This window comes from Balaenoptera ricei, chromosome 4, assembly GCF_028023285.1.
Source record: "Balaenoptera ricei isolate mBalRic1 chromosome 4, mBalRic1.hap2, whole genome shotgun sequence".
In the NCBI taxonomy this organism is placed as follows: domain Eukaryota; kingdom Metazoa; phylum Chordata; class Mammalia; order Artiodactyla; family Balaenopteridae; genus Balaenoptera; species Balaenoptera ricei.
In genome coordinates this window covers 152844461-152866829 of record NC_082642.1, presented here as the reverse complement: position 1 = coordinate 152866829, position 22369 = coordinate 152844461, and the positions used below count along the sequence as shown (strand labels likewise).

The following is a 22369-nucleotide window of genomic DNA, read 5'->3' as shown; positions in this document are numbered from 1 at the left end:
CATGATCCGTCTCTCTCTAATGCATTTGCACCTAACGCACAATGTATATTCAGTTAGAAGAGGGACCTCTGGGTGTCAGCCACAATGGAAGATGTGGTCCTGTGAGTTGCCCGGAAGTCATATGTTTATATCATCCTGTGCTTGTCAAAGCGCTTTGAAGTTCATGATCTTGCTCTAGCTCCCCCCGGGGGGTTGTCCTGTGTTTCTATCATAACCCTTTTCACGGTTGACCTGGTGTTGTATTCCTACGTCATTCCCACGCCTCCCCCAGGACTTCGGGATTGCTAAAAAGCAGGGATTGTGTCTTTAGAGGATTAATTTTCATCAGTATAACTTCCAATAATATAATATAAAATTATGCATTTCCATTAATAGAATGGAACTTTTTTTGGAAAGAAACACTCACCCTAGTAAGCTGAACTACTACTCTTTTTCTGTGTTCACCTCTGGCCCTGGGTTACATGTGCATGTCAGGTTTTACCAATTTATTACCATAGTATTGCTGCTGCCCTGGTTTCTTCTGCTCTTTGTCTGGCTTATTCTGACCGTCAGTATTTTCCCGTGATGGCTCAATGTCTATGGAACCATCATTTTTAAAGACTCCGTGATACTCCAGAGCCAGGCGGGCCTTACTGAGCTCTCCCCCGTGCTGGACACAGAGCTGAGTCCATGACTGTAAGCTGTGAGCATCTTCAAACACGGCCTCAGCACACGGGGTATGAGTGGGTCGTGCCCCATCTCAGTACTCCAGTACCTAAGAGGTGAACTGCACTGGGAGCAACCCACTGCAGGGCAAAGGGCAGAGCCCTCCCCATCCCTCTCTGCCCAGCTGGACTCCGGCGCCCCAGCTTCCTTCTTCCCACACTTGCTTGGGGGAAGGTGCAGCCAGATGTGCAGTCCCGCCTGAGATAAGCCCCGCTCCATTACCGACCAGCCCCTCCGAATGCGTTTTCTGGACAGTTGGTTGCTGTGCTCTGGAACTTCAGACCATGCTGAATTTACTGGTTTTATGGCTCGGAATTTCAGGAGCACACCACAGATGTTGAACGTGTGAGTCTCTTGGTGCTAGTAAAATAAACCTGAATCAAACAGGGGTGTTGTGACTCAAAGGGTTCGATAGCCCTGAATACGTTATGTCAGTCACCAATACAGATGTGGGGAGTTGAGTCATCGGGCAGCATGGTAACTTTATATGGTCAGAGAGCCAGCTGTGACTATTTAAGGGGGGAAAACCCTTTTTTATTTCTAGACAAATATAGTTCTGATCATAACTTAAATATTTTCTTTAGTCAAAATACTGATTTCTCTTTCTCACCAAATTCTCCAGAGAAGCCCTTGTGTTTTTCAGCTCCACCACATGCAAGGTTAGATTAGAAGCTCACTTTTGAAATAAGTTCGAAGCACATTTTTTTTAAGGCTAGCATTTTATCCTCACAGATAAAAGTCCTCCCCACCCATCCTTGCTGTGAATGGAGTAATAGTATCCCCTGAGGGCTCAGAAAACCCCCATTGCTGGGATGGAGACACTGAGATTGACTTATGTCAAGGTCACATGGTGGCTTCTGGGTAGAACTTAACCTGCTGACTCCTGACCCAGTTGCTAGTATGTTAACACTCAAGCCTTGTAATCGAGCAAGGCTTTTCAGAGAAAATGGCTTTTGTGGCTGGGCAAATGAATTTTGGTGGAAAAAAAAGCATTTTAATGTAGTTTTCATGGCTGCCTGGAGGACTTAAAGGCAACAATGACTTTTCCATGAATTATTTTACCTACTTCTTCCTGGTCTTATAAATAAAAAGACCCCAAGAAACCCACGTTTCCTCATTTGTAAAAGAAGGGAATTAGACTCTGTGAACTCTAGGTTTTATGGATCAGTAATTCTGTTTTTCCAGAATCCATTTGACTTAGGAATACTAAACCTAGACGTAGATGGACATAATGTAATATCCGTAAGTGCCATGTGTTATAATGAAAAGCAAAAGATTATTGATTTAATTTTTTTAAGTATATTCTAATTGTGTAGGTATTACAGAATATATTCTCCTTAATTGCAAAGAAAAACAAACATTACAGGGAAAAACTACAGTCCACTCAGGCACCCCACCCCCCAATCCTAATTCCCTCCTGCTTCTCCTAGAGACTGTTATTGGTTTGGGATACATACATAATAGAAACCTTTTAAAAATGCATTTACAGCCAGGGGCTCTCATATATACCCCTAAAATACATATAGTATTGTTTTTAGTGTTGTTGTTTTTTTTAATGTAAGTTGTTTCACATCTTGACTTTTCAGTCAGCAGTCTGTCTTGGAGATCTTTCCATGTTCATGTGTATAGATTTAGCCCTTATTTCTTTATTTGGGCTGTTGGAAGGTTTGCTCTGGTCTCCCATCTCCCCTCCTCCAGGCTGTCTTCCTTGACTTCACCAGGTGCATCTAAAACATAATCTCCTCCCACTGTTTGAAAGAGCGCCCCCTTCAAAGCTCTGTCAGCCATCAGCGGCGCTGGGGGCTCTCCCTGCCCCTCCACCTCTCAGAATTCCTCATTCCCTCACACTTTCTGTCACCTACATTTGTATGTGTTATCACGTGGATTTTACTTACGTTTTTATCGTCACATGGACTTCCCTTAATTATAATTAACCTAACCCTAACCCTAACCTAATCAATATTTGTTTCTGTGCTGTCTCCTCACCAAACTACCTCTGTGAAGACTAGGGGATGTTGATGTTTATTGATCCCTGCAGCCATGTGCAAGGTCTGGCACACAGTAGGTGCTCGTAAAGGAGGGCTGGCCTGCCCGAGGCGGGGCATGTGGGAGGGAACTGCCCCATCAGGTGAGGGAGGGAGAAGGCAGGGTTGCCGCAGACCCTCCCGTGGCCAGGATCGCCATGCGGGGGGGCTAGTCCCCTCAGAGCCCCCGATACACTTTTTCATTAGGGAGATTGAAGGCTGCTTCTTCCTTTGCAGAACAGTCTGTGGCTGAAATGGAATCTGCAGACCAGTTCCCACAGCGCTTCTGCTCCTGTTAAAAATAAACCCGACTCTATCTAGGAGGGTTTGTTTTAAAAAAAAAAAAAAAAATTCCACATCCCTCCCAAACCTGCCTTTGAGCAAAAGCCCGATGCAAAGACTTAATCTTTAACTGAAATGCAGGGTGCAGCATAAACTAATAAAGGCAGTGCTAACCTTTTAAATCTTCCTATCAAAACCCACCTCCCTGTGAGTCGCCGGCTCAGGTACCTATTATGCTGGGTCCATGGGAAGGGAACAGTTAGCTGGCATTGCTCTGACACTAACATAATATCAAAACTGTACAGCAGTATTTTGCTCTGCATAAAGCATGTCTTTATATTTATTTCAGATGTCGGGTAATGCTAATTTTCTAGGCTAACAAATATAAATAAGAAATAAGAAAAATATTATGGGAAAATGTCTATATCTCATATTTCACGTATCAGGTGATGCTAATTTTTCAGATTAACAAATACAAATAAGAGATAAGGGGAAACAGTAAAGTAAGTCAGACACAGAAAGACAAATATCATATGATATCACTTATATGTGGAATCTTAAAAAAAGGGTATAAATGAACTTATTTACAAAACAGAAGTAGGGTCACGAATGTAGAAAACAAAATTTATAGTCACCAGGGGATAAGGGGGAAGGGATAAATTGGGAGATTGGGATTGACATATACACACTACTATATATAAAATAGATAGCTAATAAGAACCTGCTGTATAGCATAGGGAACTCTACTCAATACTCTGTTATGGCCTATATGGGAAAAGAATCTAAAAAAAAAAAAGTGGATATATGTATATGTATAACTGCTTCACTTTGTTGTACACCTGAAACTAACACAACATTGTAAATCAACTATACTCCAATAAAAATTTATTTTAAAGAAGAGATAAGGGGAAATATTATGGGAAAATCTCCGTAGTTATTGATTCCTCAGAACCTCACGCAAGTTACCAAGGAAGACTGTGATTACAGGGGTGCATATATGGGATAAGGATTTGAATTTTTCGCCTGCAGGGGAGGTGGGAATGAGATAAGGAAACAAAGCAAGCTGTGCATTCTGAGTTAGCAACCTCTATTAGACATAAGTACATATCAGGGAGTTTCTTTTCTATTTAAGAAAACCCTTTGTATGAAAAGATACATCCTTTCAAACATGATTAATATGTCTTGCCTGGAGCTTTCTACTCAAATTATTTGTAATTCTAGTGAGGAGGAAGCATTTCTTTCTAGCCAAAACAGCCGTCTGGATGAATACAAATGAGTTTGTAAAAGGCTTGTGTTACTAACGGGGTAAACTCCGGCAGGTGACCTTCTTTGTTTGAGTTCTGTTGTTGAAGGCTGCTCTCAGCCGCAGCCTGGCTTGTATTCTCTTTGGGCTAGATGGATGGAGGGCCATGACAACGCTGAGGCTCACTCTGGAGCACATTCTGCCTGTGGCAGAAATGGGGGAGAGAAGGAGAGCGGAAGCCGTTTCCAGAAGCTTCCACCGCTTCCAGAACCTTCTGCCGTCTCCAACATGCAGGTTATTTCACTGAGCAAAATCGATTTGCCAGCAGCCAACCTGGGTCCCAGGGTGAATCACTCATCTCCAGGACAGGACAGGGACAGATGCTCCCTGCATAGATGGACAGCTCGGGGGACCCACATTCTTCAGGATCAACTGATGGGGAAGGAATCCCAGCTCAGCTCTCCAGCGAGAAGCAGCCAGGAAGAGACCTGCAGCCCAGTGGGAAGAGCAGAAACCGGGAAGTAACTAAGTTGCCTTCTTTCTGAGTAGGGAAAGGTTAAAATGTTCCAGGAAGAAGAGCTGCCTAGCACTTGGCTTCCCCAGTGCACATAGGTTAAATGCTTGAAATCAGATTTGTGGGTTCAAATCCCACTCAAGCTGTGGGACCTGGGCAGTTAGGTTCCTCTCCAGCCTCCCTTGCTTCACCTGGAAAATGATGGTAAATAATATCAATAGTACTTGCCCCAAAGGACAGTGGTGACAATTACATGACTTAAGTGTGGAATACTCTTACCGCATTGCCTGGCACATGTTAAAGATGGAAGAAATGTTAGTTTTAATTATATATCCTTTATGAGTAAGTTTATCATTATTAGTTACTCATCTTTAGCAATAGTTAAAGGGAGTGATAGCTAAAAAAATTTACCTCCTGGGGTTGAGGCGAGAGAAGTTGAAAACCAAGGCTGATCTTACGATATTGACAACATTGTGTCAAACAGTGAAGAGTCATAACTAATATTTTAAAAAGCAAAAATTTTTGCTGGCCCATTCGAGTCAGTTTAAATGATAAAATTGGACTTTTCTCCACTGATTTTTGCTATCTCAGCTCTGCGTCAGACCAGTGTCTGGAAAAGAGATGTCCCAGCGATGCGACAAAAACCAGGTGTCTGAGGATGCCTTCTAAAACCTGAGCTTAAATATTTTAAGCAGCAAAAATAAGTGCCCCCCCCCCCAAGTAGCAGAAAAATAAGCAATGAGGGGGAAAAAAAAAAACAAATTAGGAAATTAAATTGAGATGTCCTGGTAAATGCCTAAGCAGTGACTATTACTTTTTCCTGCCAAACACGGTGAACTGCTTTTTCTCCTATTTTCTCCCTAGAGAGTGAAGAAATTATTGCATGATAAGTCATTTATCTTCAGTGCAGGTACAACAGGATATAACCACATATTACCCAAAATGGGGAATTCACGTCACATTATTTTCCATCGGTGAGTAATAGACGGGAAATGGGAAATGTCACTACAAGGCTGGCTGGCCATCTGGTCAAAGCCTCTCTATGAATACGGCAGCTGATCTACATGGAAATATTAAAGCAACAAAGTCCGAATCTGTTTTGCTTCTCCAGGGAACTTCAGTTCATGCATGGAAGGAAGGCAATAAAGTCCAATTATTCTGGATGGGGCTACACAAGGCATATGAAAATTATCTCATGTTGGGTAACTCTAAAGCTAAGTATTTTTTAAAATAGCCATCAGTCACTCCAAGTAACAAAATCAAACAAACTGATCAATCTCTGAGGAGCTACCCATTAATCAAAAGATGGTGGTGAGATGTTGGCAATTTTTCATTATTCCATGTGTAATATTTTACATCTGACATACTGACAGGGTGGTCCGAATAGATGAAATTATCACGTCCAAAAGGAAGGACAGTTCAGCTTCGTGTGTTGGACCGTCTAATGCATTGCCTGTTGAATACGGATCCCCAAGTTTTCTCTTTTAAAGTGTTTGCTTTCCTCTTACTTGGGGTGCACGGTCCCTGTAGGTGACAGTGAGAATAATAAGGGGGTCTTACTTGGAGCATGGGGAAACCCAGTGCCTCTCTGGTGGCCCTCAGAGCCAAGGTTCTGCCCATCAATGTCCCATGTCTCAGGAGGTCAGCGGATTGGCCTCGCCATGCCCAGAAGGAGCCTGTCTGACTTTGGAGGTGAGATGGATTGTACTACTCAGTAGGTGATGATCAGACCCAGAGGAGAGATTAGTTAAAATCAAACTGGAGTGAAGTCTGTCTCAGGTATGACTGCTCAGGCCAACCTCACGAGTGTGGTTGCCTGGTTGGACTTAAAGTTGATTTGAATGAACACACCTAAAAAATAATAATAAAGTCCTTCATCTGTTTTTATTTTTTCTACCTCAGTGAAAACACAAACATCCCAACGGGTCCCTCTGGACTTTCAGATCTCTGAGTCTTTGGTCAAGTCAGTCCATTTCTCTAGGGCTCAGCTGCATCATCTGTGAAATGAGAGTGAACGCTAGATCAGGGGTGGCAGGCTAGGATGGTGGGCCAGACCCGGCCCTCCGCCTGTTTTTGTAAATAAAGTTTTATTGGAACACAGCTATGCCCTTTGCTTCTGTGTCATCATGGCTGCTTTCACACTACAAAGGCAGAGTTAAGCAGTTGTAACAGAGACTGTGTGGCCAGCAAAGCCTAACATATGTACTGTCTGGCCCGTTACAGTAAGAGTTTGCTGGCCCCTGGGCCAGGTGATTCCCACAGAGGTTCCTTCCAGCCCTGAAATCTGTGATTCTGAGAAGAAGGAAAGAATAGGAGGCCTTTGGGTACCTGAGTGGAAGGGACAGCACTGAGGAGAGGAAAGGTCAGAAGGGGAGGCCGCATGGGCCAAAATAAACATTGCTTTTCCCTCGTGATGTTGCTTCCCTCTGGCCCACAGGCCATGCTCTGGGGGCCCACAGTGGAAGTGGGGCGGGGCACAGAGAGCGGCCCCAGCTCACGTTTTCAAGACGCGACAACCCCTTTAGCAGCAGACAATTCCCAATAAGGAAACTGATGATGCCAGGGGCTCCCCACACCTTCCAAGGGCCTGACCCTCCACGTGCAGGACAGTGTGCAGCTGGGGGGTCATACTGGGGATCTTGTGGGTCAGCAGGGCCTGATTCCACCCCGAGGGCACCTGCTCTTGTCTGCTTTGCTCTGGGCACCCCACGTGTGGCTGCCAGACCTGACCCGACCCTTCCCAGCCTGTCACTTGTCTGCTCAGGAAGTCTCCGCTCAAAGCTTCTGCCAAGTTTCCCCCTCAGTCTGGCCTCATGCCAGTTTCTCTGTGGTTCCCTGCCTTCCCTGCCTCGGCCTGGGGGCTCCTCGCCGTCCTCTGACCACCTCCAGCGACCCCCTGACCACTGTGCTGCTCCGCCAGCCCCAGATCCTCCTCTTTCTCCCCACCCTTAGTTTCAATGTCTTCGTCCCTCAAGGCTCAGCTCAGCGTTCACCTCCTCCATGAAGCCCCCCAGTCTCTCCTGTCCCCCCAACACCCCTAGCGTATTTCAGCAGACCAGCAGCTACTCATTCTGTGCGCTTCAGTTCCGTCTCTATGCACAACCACATGCCCTTGACATCAGGGTCTCCGTCTCATATTTCTCTTGAGGTCACAGGATCGGGCCTCGACTAGGAGTCAGTGCTTTATTGATTCTTGAGTGGTCTGGGCAGCCCTGCCAAGGAGGGCCTGGCGTTGACTCTCCGCGGGAGGGAGGGAACTGACCGGCATATTTCACAGAGCTCCTGCGTGTAGGTGGAGGGTTCTGCTCAGCTGTGTAAGGTCCACAGAGCAGCTTCCGAGGGCAGCAGGAGATGAAGAAGGCTCTCAAAGGGCCCAGAACTCCAAGGGCGTGAGTCAAGGTGGCCCAGCAGCCCAGGGAGGGCCAAGGCAGAGGGCACCTTGCATCTGTGCCTTGCGTCCCCAGCGCGCACCAGAATGACCTGAGAAAGGATGGGCGTCCTGGACCCTCACTCACCCCAGGTCCCAGTTCCAGTTCCGCTGTGTGTCACAGCCTGGTGCAGACGATGTGGGACAGGACGTCTCCACACGGGTCCTGTTTCCCGTCCTACCAAGTGCCTCCTGGTCCTGCCAGAAAGTGGCCAGTGGCTGCATCTGAATGTGACATTTGAACGCCAAGAGGCTGCATTCGCCCTAGTGGGCCCAGGTCCAGCAGGTTCTGGATATACGATCCCGGCTATTGCATGGCACCAGGCAGACCATCCCCCTGGCTGCTGGGCCTCCCCCACAGTCATGTGAAGCCTCACCTGAGGGGAGGGGAGTCTAGTTCTCAGTGTAACTGGCTCTCCTATTTCCCTCGTGCAGGGTAAAATGCAAGGCAGATGAATGTTGCCAGCAGCTTGCACTGCTGAGGAAGGGGGAGGCGGGGGATGGAGCTACAGGGGGATTTCTTGTCCTCGTGGAGGGCAGTCAGGCCCCGGTGTTGAGGTCACGTGCCTCCCCATTCTGTCATGTTACCGCTCTACTGTCCTGGACGTAATGCTCCAGGGGCAGCAGGATTGGAGCATCTCAGAGCAGGCAGTCGAGTGATGGGGATCTCCCTTCCCATGTGTCATTTGGGAGGGTGCCTAATCCACTTTCCACCTAAACTGGGAAACTTCCTAGAGTATTCTCTAAATCATTAAAGTTTAAGTCCTGAGTTCAGTCCGTCGTTTGCAAAAGTTTGGGTGAACACAGATATCTAAACAATTTAGCTTAAGGATGTTCCTTTTGGCACACACACACACACAAACGCACACACACACACCATTTATCTGTGTCCAGATGAAGTTTCAAGAGATGGATCTGTGCTTTCCAAAACCTGATTTCCTGCAAGATGTGCAGGAAACCAACCTATTATTTGAAGCCGTGTGTTTGCTCTGTACAAAGGCAATGAAAAGAAATACACACAGAGGGTGCTAGAGACTGTAGCTCTCACGTGTGGGGGACACTGGGTGTGCTCAGGCTCGTGCCTTGCTCCCTGGAGCCGGGAGGGTGGAAGCATCGAGTAGGGAGAGGGTACATTCAGGACCGTGAGTGACACTGGACGGAACACGGTGGGGAGGGGGACGGTCCACGCCGAGTGCCCTGGTTGGTCTCAGGCTTGGTCTCTGCAATGACATCGGCGTCTGCCCACACCATCTCGTATGTGTGTACCGTCTCATCTCCCCCTTTTCCTTAGCAAACTCCTCTGCTCCCAGGAAGATCACGCACGAACACCGGGGATTTGTGGCTGGCGGTGTCGGGGCGGTAGAGGCAAGGTCCTCGCTGCTCATGACCTAGTCACCGAGATCGACGTACTCGCTGTTTGTCAGGGACCCAGCAGATGATTGAAATGGAACGGGAAAAAGTTATCTCAGGGTAAAAGCTACACTCCTCTCAAACTTCCCTTGAGTCCAGAAGTTTGCAAAAGAGAGAAATGACAATACTTCCCTTCAAATTGGAAATTGTGGTTTGTAATTTATGTGTGGAACTCCGGGGGACAGGGCATCTTCTTGCACTGTTCTCGGGTTACCTTCCCCCGCGCATCTGTATCCTGTTCTCTGGAAGGGACCATATATCACAGCGTCCCCCAGATGCCATCGCATGGAGTTGGTGAAATCCAGGGCAGCCGGAATGGTCAGGGCTGCATTTCTGTCTCCAAAGGGGCTGGGTTGGGGAGCGGGGAGTGCGGGGCCCGGCTTCTCCCGCCTTTGCCTTTGCTGGCCTTGGGGCAGGAATGTTTGCAAAGCCCTCACCCCATCCTGGGGAGCTCTCAGTGTCTCCCAGAGTTAATAAGTGAGGACAAGGAGGACGCACGTGTGCCAAGCCAGGATGCACAGTTCGGGTTTGAGTCACTCCCCTGTGGTCCTGATGCGCTTTATTTCAAGACAGGCTCAGAGCCCACCAGGGTAATTACACATGTTCTCGTATAGAGTGGGGTCTGGAATTGGGAAAGAAAGGCCAGGCTGGCTGAGCGTGGGGTGTGGCTGGCTTGATTATATTGGACGTGAAAAGAAGATGAATTTTCTAATAAGTGTAGGTGCCAGTGAGCCCGCCATTATCTTAGTTTGGGACTCTAAGATAATTTATCCACAGGAGGAATGCAGGGATTTTGCTGGGAGGTGCAGGCCTTTATTTTTAAAGTTTAAGGCACGAATAAATTTCCTATAATAACTTGATAGGGATTTTTTTAGCTGACATTTCACCATTGATAGAACATTCTAAAGCCTAAGAGCTTTAATAAAACACTAAATATTCTCCAACATGATTTTTTAGTTGGGAAATCACGACAATGCTGCCAGTTCCCTTGAGAAGTAAGGGACGGGGAACTGGGATGACAGATGCATTCCTCAGTCCTTACCCTGCTTCTCCCCCATCAGCCAGCCTGGGGCCCCAGCCCAGCACTATCTCGGCATCAGGGCTGAATCATTCTCTCCAGCCAGCATTCCAGCCCCCCAGTCCCACCCCCAGCGGTGACCACCAGCTTTGGGCCTCACTGCATTGCTCCCAAGACATCTGCCCACACAGATGCACCTCTGATGTGTGGAAGATTATTTCCTTGGCCAAAAAAATTCCAACCCATTTACAGGACTCGATTTCAGGATTTTCTTGGAATGTTGTGAAAATCTGTGTCTTGGCCATGAGAACATTCAGAAGTAGAGGTTTGTGTGGCTCTGGTTACAGTACGGTATGTCTGTCCTAAATAGATAAGCGGCAGGCCACCGAGCTCTCCTCGCCTGTGTATCAGTGAGCTGGGAAAGGAGGGAAACCACCTTTAGAAAAGGTTCCCACCCACCCACTACCTTTGTTCTTTTCTCCCTCTCCATCCTTCTCCAAGCGGGTACCGGAAGGGGCCACGTGATCCCCCCTGCAGCTCCCAGAGCCAGCCGCCAGCCACTTCCACGGCGGAGCTCAGACGCTGCCAAGAGCCTGTTGCATGGCCTGGTGGTTTAAGAAGAAGCTGATCTTTACAAAACAGCCTCTGCTTTCAGACATTCTGTGGTCATAGCCAAGTTTTTAAATCTGTGCTACTCAGCGCCTATCCCCCCAAAAGGTGGGCTTTTCTCTTCCCTTCTGAAATGGCAGCTTTTCAAGAAAGTCTGGCCTTCCCCCGTCTGGCCGCTGCCATGCTGGGCCTTTTGCTCTGCGCAGCTCGAAAATTGAAGTGAGCCGCCGCTCAGACCACAGCGTCTGGCCTTCCACGATCCCGCGAGAGTCACTCTGCAAAGCCTCATCCACGGGGACAACGGAGAAGAGGGTAGTGTTGTAAGAGACATACCAGCTCCCTCCTGCCAAACGTCTAAGAAAAATGCACAACTTGTTTTCCATTCCCTGCCCAAGTGCCACCGGAGGCTCCTGTGATGGCACCATGTGGGCTGAACAGGCCTTGGAAAGAGATGTTTTACTTGGGGTCGTCGTGGCTTCTGGTGGATTGTTAGGATGTGTGGAGTCTGCAGCTCTCGTGAGTTGACTGGTGTCTCCCCAGTCACAACCTGCGATCGCGACCTTGTTTGGTAACAGGGTCTTTGCAGATATAATTAAGATGAGGTCATGCTGGAGTCGGGTGGGTCCTAATCCATTGACTGGTGTCCTTAAAAGAAGAAGGAAATTTGGACTCACAGACACACGGAGGGAAGACGGCCTCATGAAGACGGAAGCGGACATTGGAGTGATGTGTCTACCAGCCAAGGCGTGCCAAGCGTGACAGACGACCACCAGAAGATGGAGGAGGCGAGGAAGAATCCTCCCCTAGAGCCTTTAGAGGAGTGTGGCCATGCTGCCACCTTGATTGCAGACTTCCAGCCTCCAGAACTGTGAGCAAATACAGTAAGTCCCCTACATACGAACCAACCTTCAAGTTGCAAACTTTCAAAGATGCGAACACGCGTTCCATCAACGTCAGGCGTGAGTGAAATTGCAGCTTGCCCTCCGTCTGCTATTGCTGACGACCCTTCCGCCCTACCATCTCCCACCTCCTCTCCCTCCTCCAGTCGTAACTCTTCCTGCCTGTTCACTTGATGCCAGCCCCTGGATGCCAGCTGTTGTACTGTACTACTGTACTTTTCAAGGTACTGTACTGTAAGGTTAAAAATGTTTTATTTTTTGTGTATTATTTGTGTGGAAAATATTATAAACCTACTACAGTACAGTACTACATAGCCTATTGTGTTAGTTGGGTACCTAGGTGAACTTTGTTGGACTTACGAATAAACTGGACTTACAAACGTGCTCTCGGAATGGAACTCATTCGTATGTAGGAGATTTACTGCAAACGGTTGTTTTAAGCCCCCCCAGTTTGTGGTCATTGGTGACGGCAGCCCTAGGAGACTGCAACACCATCTCTGATGTCTGTGGTTCTTACAGCTGAATCACCTCCTCCTATGACCCTGTACCCGGTGAACTCTGGTATAAGTACTGAACCGAGTGGTTGGAAGTAAGGGAGAAGCTGCCACACCCGGGTAAAAATGGGATGTGTAACCAGTGTGGTTCGTATCTTCCTTTCCAGCAGCTGAACTGGGGAGAGATCCTCAAGGTATAAAGCTGGTAGAGTTCAGAGATCAGAATTTGGACCCAGGGCTTGTCTCTTACTGGACTTGGTGGGAAACCAGAGAAGCTCATGCCTTTTCCTTATAATGACTGGGAGAGAAATAGCCCAGAAGGAAAAAGGAAAATAAAAAATAAAAATCAGTTTTGTCAGTGTCAAAGTTGCATTGGTTGGAGTTATGATCTTTTCCTACGAGAAGCACTTCCTCAAGCCCCAATTTGTACCCCTGTAAAGAGGCTTCTCGGTGCTGGTCTGGTATTAACTGTGTACCTGTCAGTCTTCCCCAAATTTTGGATAAATGTGGACAGAGACTATATTTTATCTTTGCCTTACTCCCTAAATGCATCTACCAAATGTGGCACTGGTACTCAACTAAACCCTTCATTGTTGAATTAAAGTCCTGGGAGCAGGAGTATGAGAGATTTTTTTATCATTTGATAAGATGAAATTTGCAAAGTCATATCATTTTTTGAAATTTTTGAAATTTTGAATTTTGAAAAAGAGGTGAAATTTGCAAAGCACAGGACTAGGTAGACTGAAAACCACTTTCAGACCAGAAACGGAAAAATTGGGGTAACTGTATTAGTCAGAAACAGAACCCACAGGATATGTGTGTATACACACACACACATGCACACACACACACACAGATATTTATTTTAAGGAACTGATTGGCTCACATGACTGCAGAGGCTTGGCAAGTCCCAAATCTACAGGATAGGCCATCAGGCTGGAGGCTCAGGGAGGAGTTGCAGTTCAAGTCCAAAGCCCGTCTGCTGGCAAAAGTCCTTCTTGCTCAGGGAGGTCAGTCGTTGTACTATTAAGGCCTTCAACTGATTTGGTGAGGCCCACCCCCACAATGCAGAGCAATCTGCTTTACTCAAAGTACACTGATTTAAATGTTAATCTCATCCAACACACACCTGCACAGACACATCCAGAATAACATTTGACCAAATATCTGGGCTCCATGGCCCAAGCAAGTCAATACATAAAATTAATCATCACAGTAATTGTCTGGGTACTGTTTCTCAGTGGATGTGCCATTGATGTTTGAGGCAGAACAATTCTCCACTGTGCAGGGAAGTCCCATCCATCGTGGGATGTTTAACATCTTTAGTCCCTGTCCACTCAACACCCATCATGTCCCCATCATTGTAACAATAAAAGTTGTGCCCGCACGTTTCTGAACGTCCCCTCAGGGCATCTCCTGCCCAGGCCGGAGGACCACTGATTGAGATGGACTAAGTGGTAACATTGCAGAAATGTTAGCAACATCAAGATGAATGGTAGGTTTCTCAGCTCTTGATGTTCAGACTTCACACGGATACGGCCGTCGTCTAATCCAAACTTGTTCTGTAAAGGGCCAGATAGCAAATATTTTAGGCTTTGGGACCACATGGTCTTCATCAGAACTACTCAACTCTGCACAGGTACGGCAAAACCAGCCACGGACAAAATATATAAATTAATGAATGTGGCTGTGTTCCGAAAAAACTTTATTTACAGACACTGAAATTGGAATATAATTTTTCATGTGCCATGAAATATTATTCTTGACTTTTCCCCAACCATTTAAAATGTGAGAACCATTCTTGGCTTGCAGGCAATCTGACTTTAACTTTTACTTTTATCCCCCTTGAACTCACTGTGTGTTCAGCTAATAATTGAATGAAGGCTTCAATAAATGTTCACTGAATTGAATGAAATGGGAATTGATCAAATACAGTGCTTTTCAAACTTTATTTTTATCAGCAGAAACTTGGAATTTGAATCTTAGAGAAACCCCAATGTTTGAAACAAATGTAGTATTTTATTAGTAAAATTTTACTTTATGAGTTCAAATGGATAACATTTGTATATTTTGATGGATACAAAAATCAAGGGGAGAGCTTTCCTGGTGGCGCAGTGGTTAAGAATCCGCCTGCCAGTGCAGGCGACACGGGTTCAAGCCCTGGTCCGGGAAGATCCCACATGCCGCAGAGCAACTAAGCCCGTGCACCACAACTATTGAGCCTGCGCTCTAGAGCCCACGAGCCACAACTACTGAGCCCATGCACCACAACTACTGAAGCCCGCACGCCTAGAGCCCGTGCTCTGCAACAAGAGAAGCCACCGCAATGAGAAGCCCGCGCACCACAACGAAGAGTAGCCCCCACTCACCATAACTAAAGAAAGCCCACGCAGCAACGAAGACCCAACACAACCAAAAATAAATAAATTTTAAATAAAATCAAGGGGAAGCTCCAGATGGCTGTGTCAAGATGCTCTTTGATTAAACTGTCCAGATGATTGAAAAAGGAGAGAGAAGGAAGTTTCTCTTCCAAAGCAGAGCCACTGACGATATCTAATGGTGGTTTATATTCTTACTCATAAATATAGAAGTCAGACAAGAAGCATCAAAAACCTTGAATAAATGACAAATGCAATCTCGTGGTTGGGCATGTCACAAGGTGTTTTTACACAACGGGCTCCTATGGCTGTGAGAAGGTTATAGCTCTGCTCCCACAATTTTACATAACTGGATAAAGGCAAGTCTGAATTTTTAAAAGATCAATGCAGGAGATAGAAACTTCGGGCCCCTGGCACATTAGCAATAAATGCAGATTCCTCAGAGAAATGCTGGAAGAAGCTTGATTCCCAGGAGGGCACAAAGAGAAAGCAAAAGGAAGCCCAATTTAACACACAGGTGGTCTCCCATGTCTGAACAATTCATGTGTATTTGAGTATCTGAAAGTTTATGATGTTTTTATTACAGTTTTTTAGTAATTAGAGTTTTGTTAATATTTTTTAAATTGTGGTAAAATATATGTAACATAAAACTTATCATTTCAGTCATTTTTAAGTGTGGAATTCAGTGACATTAAGTACGTTCATATTGTGTAACCATCACCACTGTCCATTGTCCAGACTTTTCATCATCCCAAACAGAAACTTTGTAGCCATGAAACTAACCTATTCCTCCCTCCCCCAGCCCCTGGCAACCACTACCCTACTTTCTGTCTCTATGAATTCGACAATTCTAGCTACCTCTTACACATGGAATCATACAGTAGTTGTCATTTTGTGACTGGCTTACTTCACTTAGCATAATGTTTTCAAGGTTCATCCATGTTGTTGTACGTATCAGAGCTTTATTCCTTTTTAAGCCTGAATAATATTCCATTGTATGGATAGAACACATTTTGTTTATCCATTCATCTATCAATGGACGCTTGGGTTGTTTTCACCTTTTGGCTTTTGTGAATAATGCTGCTATGAACATGGTTGTTTGTATCTGTTTGAGTCCTTGCTTTCAATTCTTTGTGATATATATCTAGGAGTGGAATTGCTAAATCTTATGTTTAATTTTTTTGAGGAATCTTCATACTGTTCTCCACAGAAGCTGTACCATTTTATATTCCCACCAGCAATGTCCAAGAGTTCCAATTTCTCCACATCCCTACCAACACTTGTTTCCTGTTTTTTGTTTCTGTCTTGTTTCCCATGTGAATCAGGAAAATTTTTAAATGATATTTGAGTTGTGTGTTTGCAGCCCCTGAAGCACTTTCATGTCACTTTAAGTTCCACAGATTAGTTCAGAACCTGGTGCTCGTTTTTTTTTGTTTTTTTTTTTTTAACCCCCTCTCAGAGTTTGTGATTTAAGAGTAAGCCTTCCTTGACTTCACTCTAAGAAGTGACTGGGATGATTGATTTCAAGCTGGAGGTGAGACTGGGAAAGGAAACAGGTATCTCCATGCGAGGGCTGGTGTTCAGAGCCCACGTGGAGACCAGCCACCCACCTCTTTAGGATCAGGTTAAATGAGAAATCACTCGGTCCTTCTCCCTCTCTCTCCCCGGGTCTCTCTCTTTGTCTCTGTCTCTGTTTCTGTCAATCTGTCTCTCTTTATCTGTCTCTGTCTCTGTCTCTGTCTGTGTGTCTCTGTCTCTCGCTCTCCCCCTCGCTCCCCCAGGCAACCACAGTAAGTCAGACTTCATTTCCCTGTTCTGCCTTCACGGACTCAGCACCAACAATGCAGTGTTTAAACTCCAGTTTAGAACATTTTACATCAATAGCAGTTTGGGGTCCGTGGAATTTAATTCAGGTAGACTCCGCTACAAACCAATCAAAACCATCACCACTTCTGGGGAAATTCGTGGTGGATGCTGGAACACCGCAGGCGGCCGTCTCCCCGGCTTTCTCGCCTCTTCCCCACTGCAAGGTGGCGTGCAGCCACCTCCAAACTGCTGCGACTCCACCGCCGCCCGGACGGGGCTCTGCCGGTCGCGGCCCCTGCAGCCCACACTGAGCTCTGCAAGGCTGCGGCTCTGCTCTGGGCAGTGCTACCCCACCGCACGCGGGTTCTAGCCCTCAGGAGGCTGCTCCGGTGTAGAAGCTGGGGCTTCCTACTCCAGGGGAAGGAAATGTTCCCTCCAAATAGCCTGAGGTTGTGTTGGCTCTCTTGACCTCCCAAGTGCAGCTCCTGCCTCTGTTAGGGGCTCGTATCAAATGCCCAAGGTCCAGACTGAGGAGCCACTTGTCTGATAACCTCCTACCCCACACCTGCCGCCCAGCTCTCCCCCCGAGATGCCAGGGGAATGAGTGCCCCTGTCACAGGATGGGCTCCCTGCCTCCCCAAAGCTCCCTCTCTCCTTCCAGCCACAAGGCTCATGACCTCTTCTCCATTCTGGAGTATATTCCGGTGCCCAGGAGGCATGGTCCTAGGACCCAAAGATCCCCCTAGATGTGCCCAAGGAGCTTGAGACCTCATAATCAGATGGGGCTCCTGCTGACTGCTATGTCAGTTAGGACGCATTGGGCTGCAAGTAACAGATAATCCCACCTCCATAGAAAGAACAATGTGCCCTCTCACTGAGCAGAAGTCCCAAGGTAGAGCAGCTCTGGGGTAGGTTGATTCAGTGGCTCCATAAGGTCTTCAAAGACTCAGGTTTTTCCATCTTTCGAGCAGCATTCTCAAAGTTTGGCTTGGTCCCCAGGGTAGCTCCCCAAGGAACAAAATGGCTGCTGCACTGCTAGGCACCACATCCAGACACTGTGATATCCAGCAGAAGGGAGAAGATGTGCTTTCTCTTCTTCATTCCTCCTTTTAAGAGCAAGGGAGCGTTACCCCGCAGCCCCCTGGATAGCCCCTTAAATCCCATTGGCCATAATTATATCACGTGATTAAGCTCAAGGAATCACTGCAGAGGGATGGGACCACATGATTACCTTTGGTGTAGCCACGTATCTATCAGGTACTTGCTTTGTTATATTTTTCACTCTTTCCCTTTTTTTATGTAAGAAATATACAGATATTTTCTTGTCCTAAATAATTTTTTCAATACAGAAGTATGTTGAGTAAAAATATGAAAAGTGTCCTTTACAGCCTTCCCCAATCTCACTTTCCTCCTCAGAAGGAAACTGTCTCTATTTTGGCGTGTCCTCTTCCTGTCCCCTTTATGCATTTGCATATATGTATATGTTCATACACACATAGACACTTTGCTTTATTTTTTACATAGATGGTACTTTGTTCAGCTACCAGCCTTTTTCCACTTAGCTCTCAGTACTTACAGATTTACTTCATTCACTTCAGTGGCAGAATATTATCCCATAGGTGGATATTCCATTGCTTTGCATTTTAACTCATTATTGATCGGGGGATTTTTGCAGCAACTAATGCCTGTGGCCAGTGATTTGTTATGTAAATGAATATTGAAACATCTCTGGTCAATAATTTTCAGGTAACAAAAGACGTATTAATAGCTTTTTCAATTTTGTGTCTTATCCCCCAGCTAGATTATAAACATCCTGAGGGTGTATTTTTCTTTCTACCTCCAAGCACTTAACACAATATTTTCCTACAAAGTGAAAGTCAGTTAATAGTTACTGATGGAAAGATTCTCTCTCTTGCCACTAAGAGTTGTCTTAGCACTTCTGACTGCTCGAGGTGGAGCCCTTTTCTGAGCCAGTAGAAGGGACACACCTCCATAATCTATCAGTTTGTCACTCTTTTGTCTATCGACAGTGACCAGTCAATCTACTGACCAGGGAGAGTTGATAATTTTCCACTTTCCTTTGGCAATGTTTTCTGGGTTCATTGCAGTCTCCCTGGCAGGTTGTCAATTCAGAGCACTTGGGCTACTTGCAAAGTTATACGCTGTTCGGCTCACATAGGAGCATCAGGGCAGAGTTATTAACAGCCTGCACTTCCTGGAGAACCGTTTCAAGGGCTACTAATGGTGTTCACAGACGGTTGAGCTGGAAGAGTTATCCATATGCCTAGACACACACTCTTAATAACCTTTTCCAGGTTTCTAGAGGCAGTCACAACTACATAAAATTGGCTACAACTGAACCTATTCCAGACCCTTTGGTGGGGAGAAATTACTTCAATATGAGGCTATCACCTCAAAACAGATCAACCAAATTTAGGACTAGATGAACTTCTCCGAGCAATCACTCTCGAAGCAGATGTTGGCATTCAGACCTGCTGATAGCATCAGTGAATATCATCTTGGGCTTTGGTGGGGCTCCTTGTACTTCTGAATCTGCTGAGCTTCCTGTAGTAGCCGAAAAAATTACCATTGTGAAGGAGCAAAGAAAAGAAACACATGTCTCCCAGATGTGCTCTTGCACTGGAGAGCACTCTCAAAATTTGGACCTTAACAGGAAACCTGGAACGATGAAAGGAAATCAAGCAATAGGAATGAGACTGAAATTAGTTTATGCCCCTCAGCTGATAACACACAAGGGGAAACTTCTGGATCAATCATTTTAATTACTATTGATTATGAAAACTCTGGTCCCAACCGCTAAGAAGTCTACAATTGAATTGAGGAAAGAGGGCATCCACATATGAAAAATTGGACAATGATACAAGGCCATATGAGATCGAGACTAAATAAATGCCTATTATGGGTTTGGAGGAAGAATCCACTGAGTTAGTAAGGCTTCCAAACAGGGCTGGTTATCTGTCTTGATGCACTCTGAGAGGATCATGCTTGACCATGCCTGTTCACTTATTTTTTAAACAAGCAATTTTCTCTGGGGACACAGCCTGAATTTCTTTGCCAACGTGGATGCTTCTAGATGTGTCTTCGGCTGTTGAGGTTGAAGGGTTCCCAGCCCACCTCACTCTGTGTTCCTACCACCACCCTTTCCTTGAAATAGCCATGGCCATCGAAGACCTTGATTACCTTTCTCTCTTCACCCACACCTCCTACCTCACCCTAATTTGTTGAGAAAAATATTGCTGGCAGATAGAGAAGACAGAATCAGGAGAAAACCTAGATACCTCTTGTTAAAAGGGGTTAAGAGGGTTCATAATAGGCAGGTCAGAGCCCAACTGGAGGGATTTGGCTGAGGGTTCCCATGCAGGCTCCACCCCCATGCCTGGGCACTGGGGTCCCCAACACCCCGTGTGGGTGTTTCTGTAGACAAATATTTTTTTCAGGCCGACATTGGATTACATGACTGCAGACCTTGGGATTCAAAAGGGAAAGATGAAACCTTCACAGCAACTTGGGTTTTCTTTCAAGGGGTGTTTCCTCTACAGACGGTTTTGTTTTAACTGGTAATTAAAGGTGGGCAAAACAGTCCTGGAGAAATGGGTTTTCCTCCTCTCCAAGCCTGTCTCTCCAAGAGAAACAGACACAGGCAAGGCCACAGGGCCCGCCCTCCTAACTAGAGCCAACTGCTCCTGTTAGTTTATGGTCTGGTCTGCTTCAATTTCTCATGTGTTGCCTTTCTAGGGGCTGCGAGGCCCAGTAATCTGGACACAGGCCAAGAAGTCAAGAACTGCTGAAGTCCAGGCCTCCGCTCTTGTATTGACACCAGTGACCACCCAGCCCAGCCAAATCATATGGCCCTGTTTTCCTGATGTATGAGGTGCGTAGAATGCTTTCCCCACCAAAAGAGGACTCCAAGGGATTAATTAGTTAAAACCTGTAAACATGTATCATTATAATTATTATTCCAGTTTCTAGTTAAAACCAAACTGGCCAAAAGGAAAGAAAATACCAGCACTGCCTCTGAGGGCAGCTACCTTTGCTTTTCCGGTATTTCCAGTCTGGCTGGTAGGAGAATGTCCTGGGAAGCTCAGTGCTTGCTGGGCCTGAGCCTGGAGCTGTGCTCACCACGTTTGAGGATGAGGAGGCCAAGAATCCAATTGAGCCCTGGATACAACTGGGCTGTGATTGTTCAGACCATTCCCTCTAGCAAAGGCCGGACATCTCTCGTGAGACCCAGAGGCAGTATGTCTACAGTAGGGCCCTGAGTCTGTACGTTCTTTGGGGATAGACAGGTTGTGTAGGTGATCGTAAACAGATGTTTGGTTTCTAAGGTGTTAATCTAAAACCAGGGCCTCTGAGGGAGTGACTACTGCTTTCCTCAAGGGAAGACACTCTGGACCTCGGAGGCTTTTGCATGGAGAAGAGTTCTAAATGGTAGGGCAGGCCTCGCCTCCACAGCGACTCGGCCCTGACCATACTGTCTTCTTCACGGGAGACCCTCAACGGACCTCAGGCAACTCAGCACGACTCCCTTTCTCTGGGTCTAAATAAATCCACCCCATTCCAACTCCTGCTTCCAAGTGGGAAACACCACACCTGAACATCTACCTTTCTCCGAACGTAGCAGAAAGTAGGGCCGCAGGCCTCTCTCCCCGTGGACTTCCGGTCTGAGCCAAGATGGCCGACACCGGAAGTGCCTTCAGGCACAGGGCAGGCGCTCCTCCCGCTCCGCCAAGGAAGTCAGGGCGTAAGGCAGGAAGCGTAGCGGCCGTGCCCGGGGCCAGCTGGAGACAGGATAACAATTTGCCACTGTTTAAATGGGTGGTTTTAAAATATTTGTTCAATATTTACTTGGAGGAAAGGCTGAGTCCTCTAAATAAAACAAGGAAGGGTCCAACCGGAGAAAAGGTCCTCAGGAGGGAGCCTCAGCCTGTCCCCCACCTCCAGGGAATTCGTTTCTGGCCCCAGATTTGCAGCCCACCCCCTCTGCAAAACAGAAGCCCCACAGTTAAGGGTACCCACCTGTCTCAGAAGACACTGTCCCGCACAGGCCCCTCAGAACCCCTCATTCCAGGTCCTATTCAAGTATTCCTTCCCTTTCCCCCGCTATTTTCCCTCAAGGCAGATCTGGAAAAGACTGTTGTCTCTCTGTCTGGCTACTGTTTTCAGTGATGCTGTAACTTTTGGGCTGCCCTCCCCCCGCCACCCCCCAACCCCCCGCCCAGGGCTAAAAGGAAATGTGGTTTCTTTCCAAGTGCACTGGGAGGCCTGAGTGCTCTGGTGTCTCTGTGCCTGCCCACCCCCTGCGCACCGCTCCTGGCAACCCGGGCCCCCCAGTGTATGTCGGACTGGCCGTGACATAGAAGGTGCACAGAAGTTAGGAAGGATTGCTCTCGGGGTCTTTAGAAGGTTCATCCTGGCTTCTGCCTTGACACCCCCTTCACATGCCCTTGGTCATCTCTCCCAGGCCCACAGGGCAGCTCGGGGTGCTCATTACAATTGCAGAGGACTTCATCTGTCCCCAGGAGCTCCCTGACCTTCACCC

At 46.7% G+C, this 22369-nt stretch overlaps 1 protein-coding gene across 4 annotated transcripts in view; it reads left to right on the top strand.

Annotated features, from left to right (window-relative positions):
* CLDN14 (claudin 14) overlaps nt 1-22369 on the top strand; it is a 75845-nt gene that overhangs the window by 6382 nt on the left and 47094 nt on the right. For 2 of the 4 annotated variants that reach the window (XM_059921510.1, XM_059921509.1), the window contains exon 2: nt 20566-20701. The exons of 1 other annotated variant lie outside the window; for it this stretch is intronic. The gene's annotated coding sequence lies outside the window, so the exon portion shown is untranslated. Of the gene's footprint in view, nt 1-11124; nt 12896-20565; nt 20702-22369 lie in introns of those variants that run through there. One more of the 4 variants, XR_009503013.1, reaches the window with a different exon arrangement.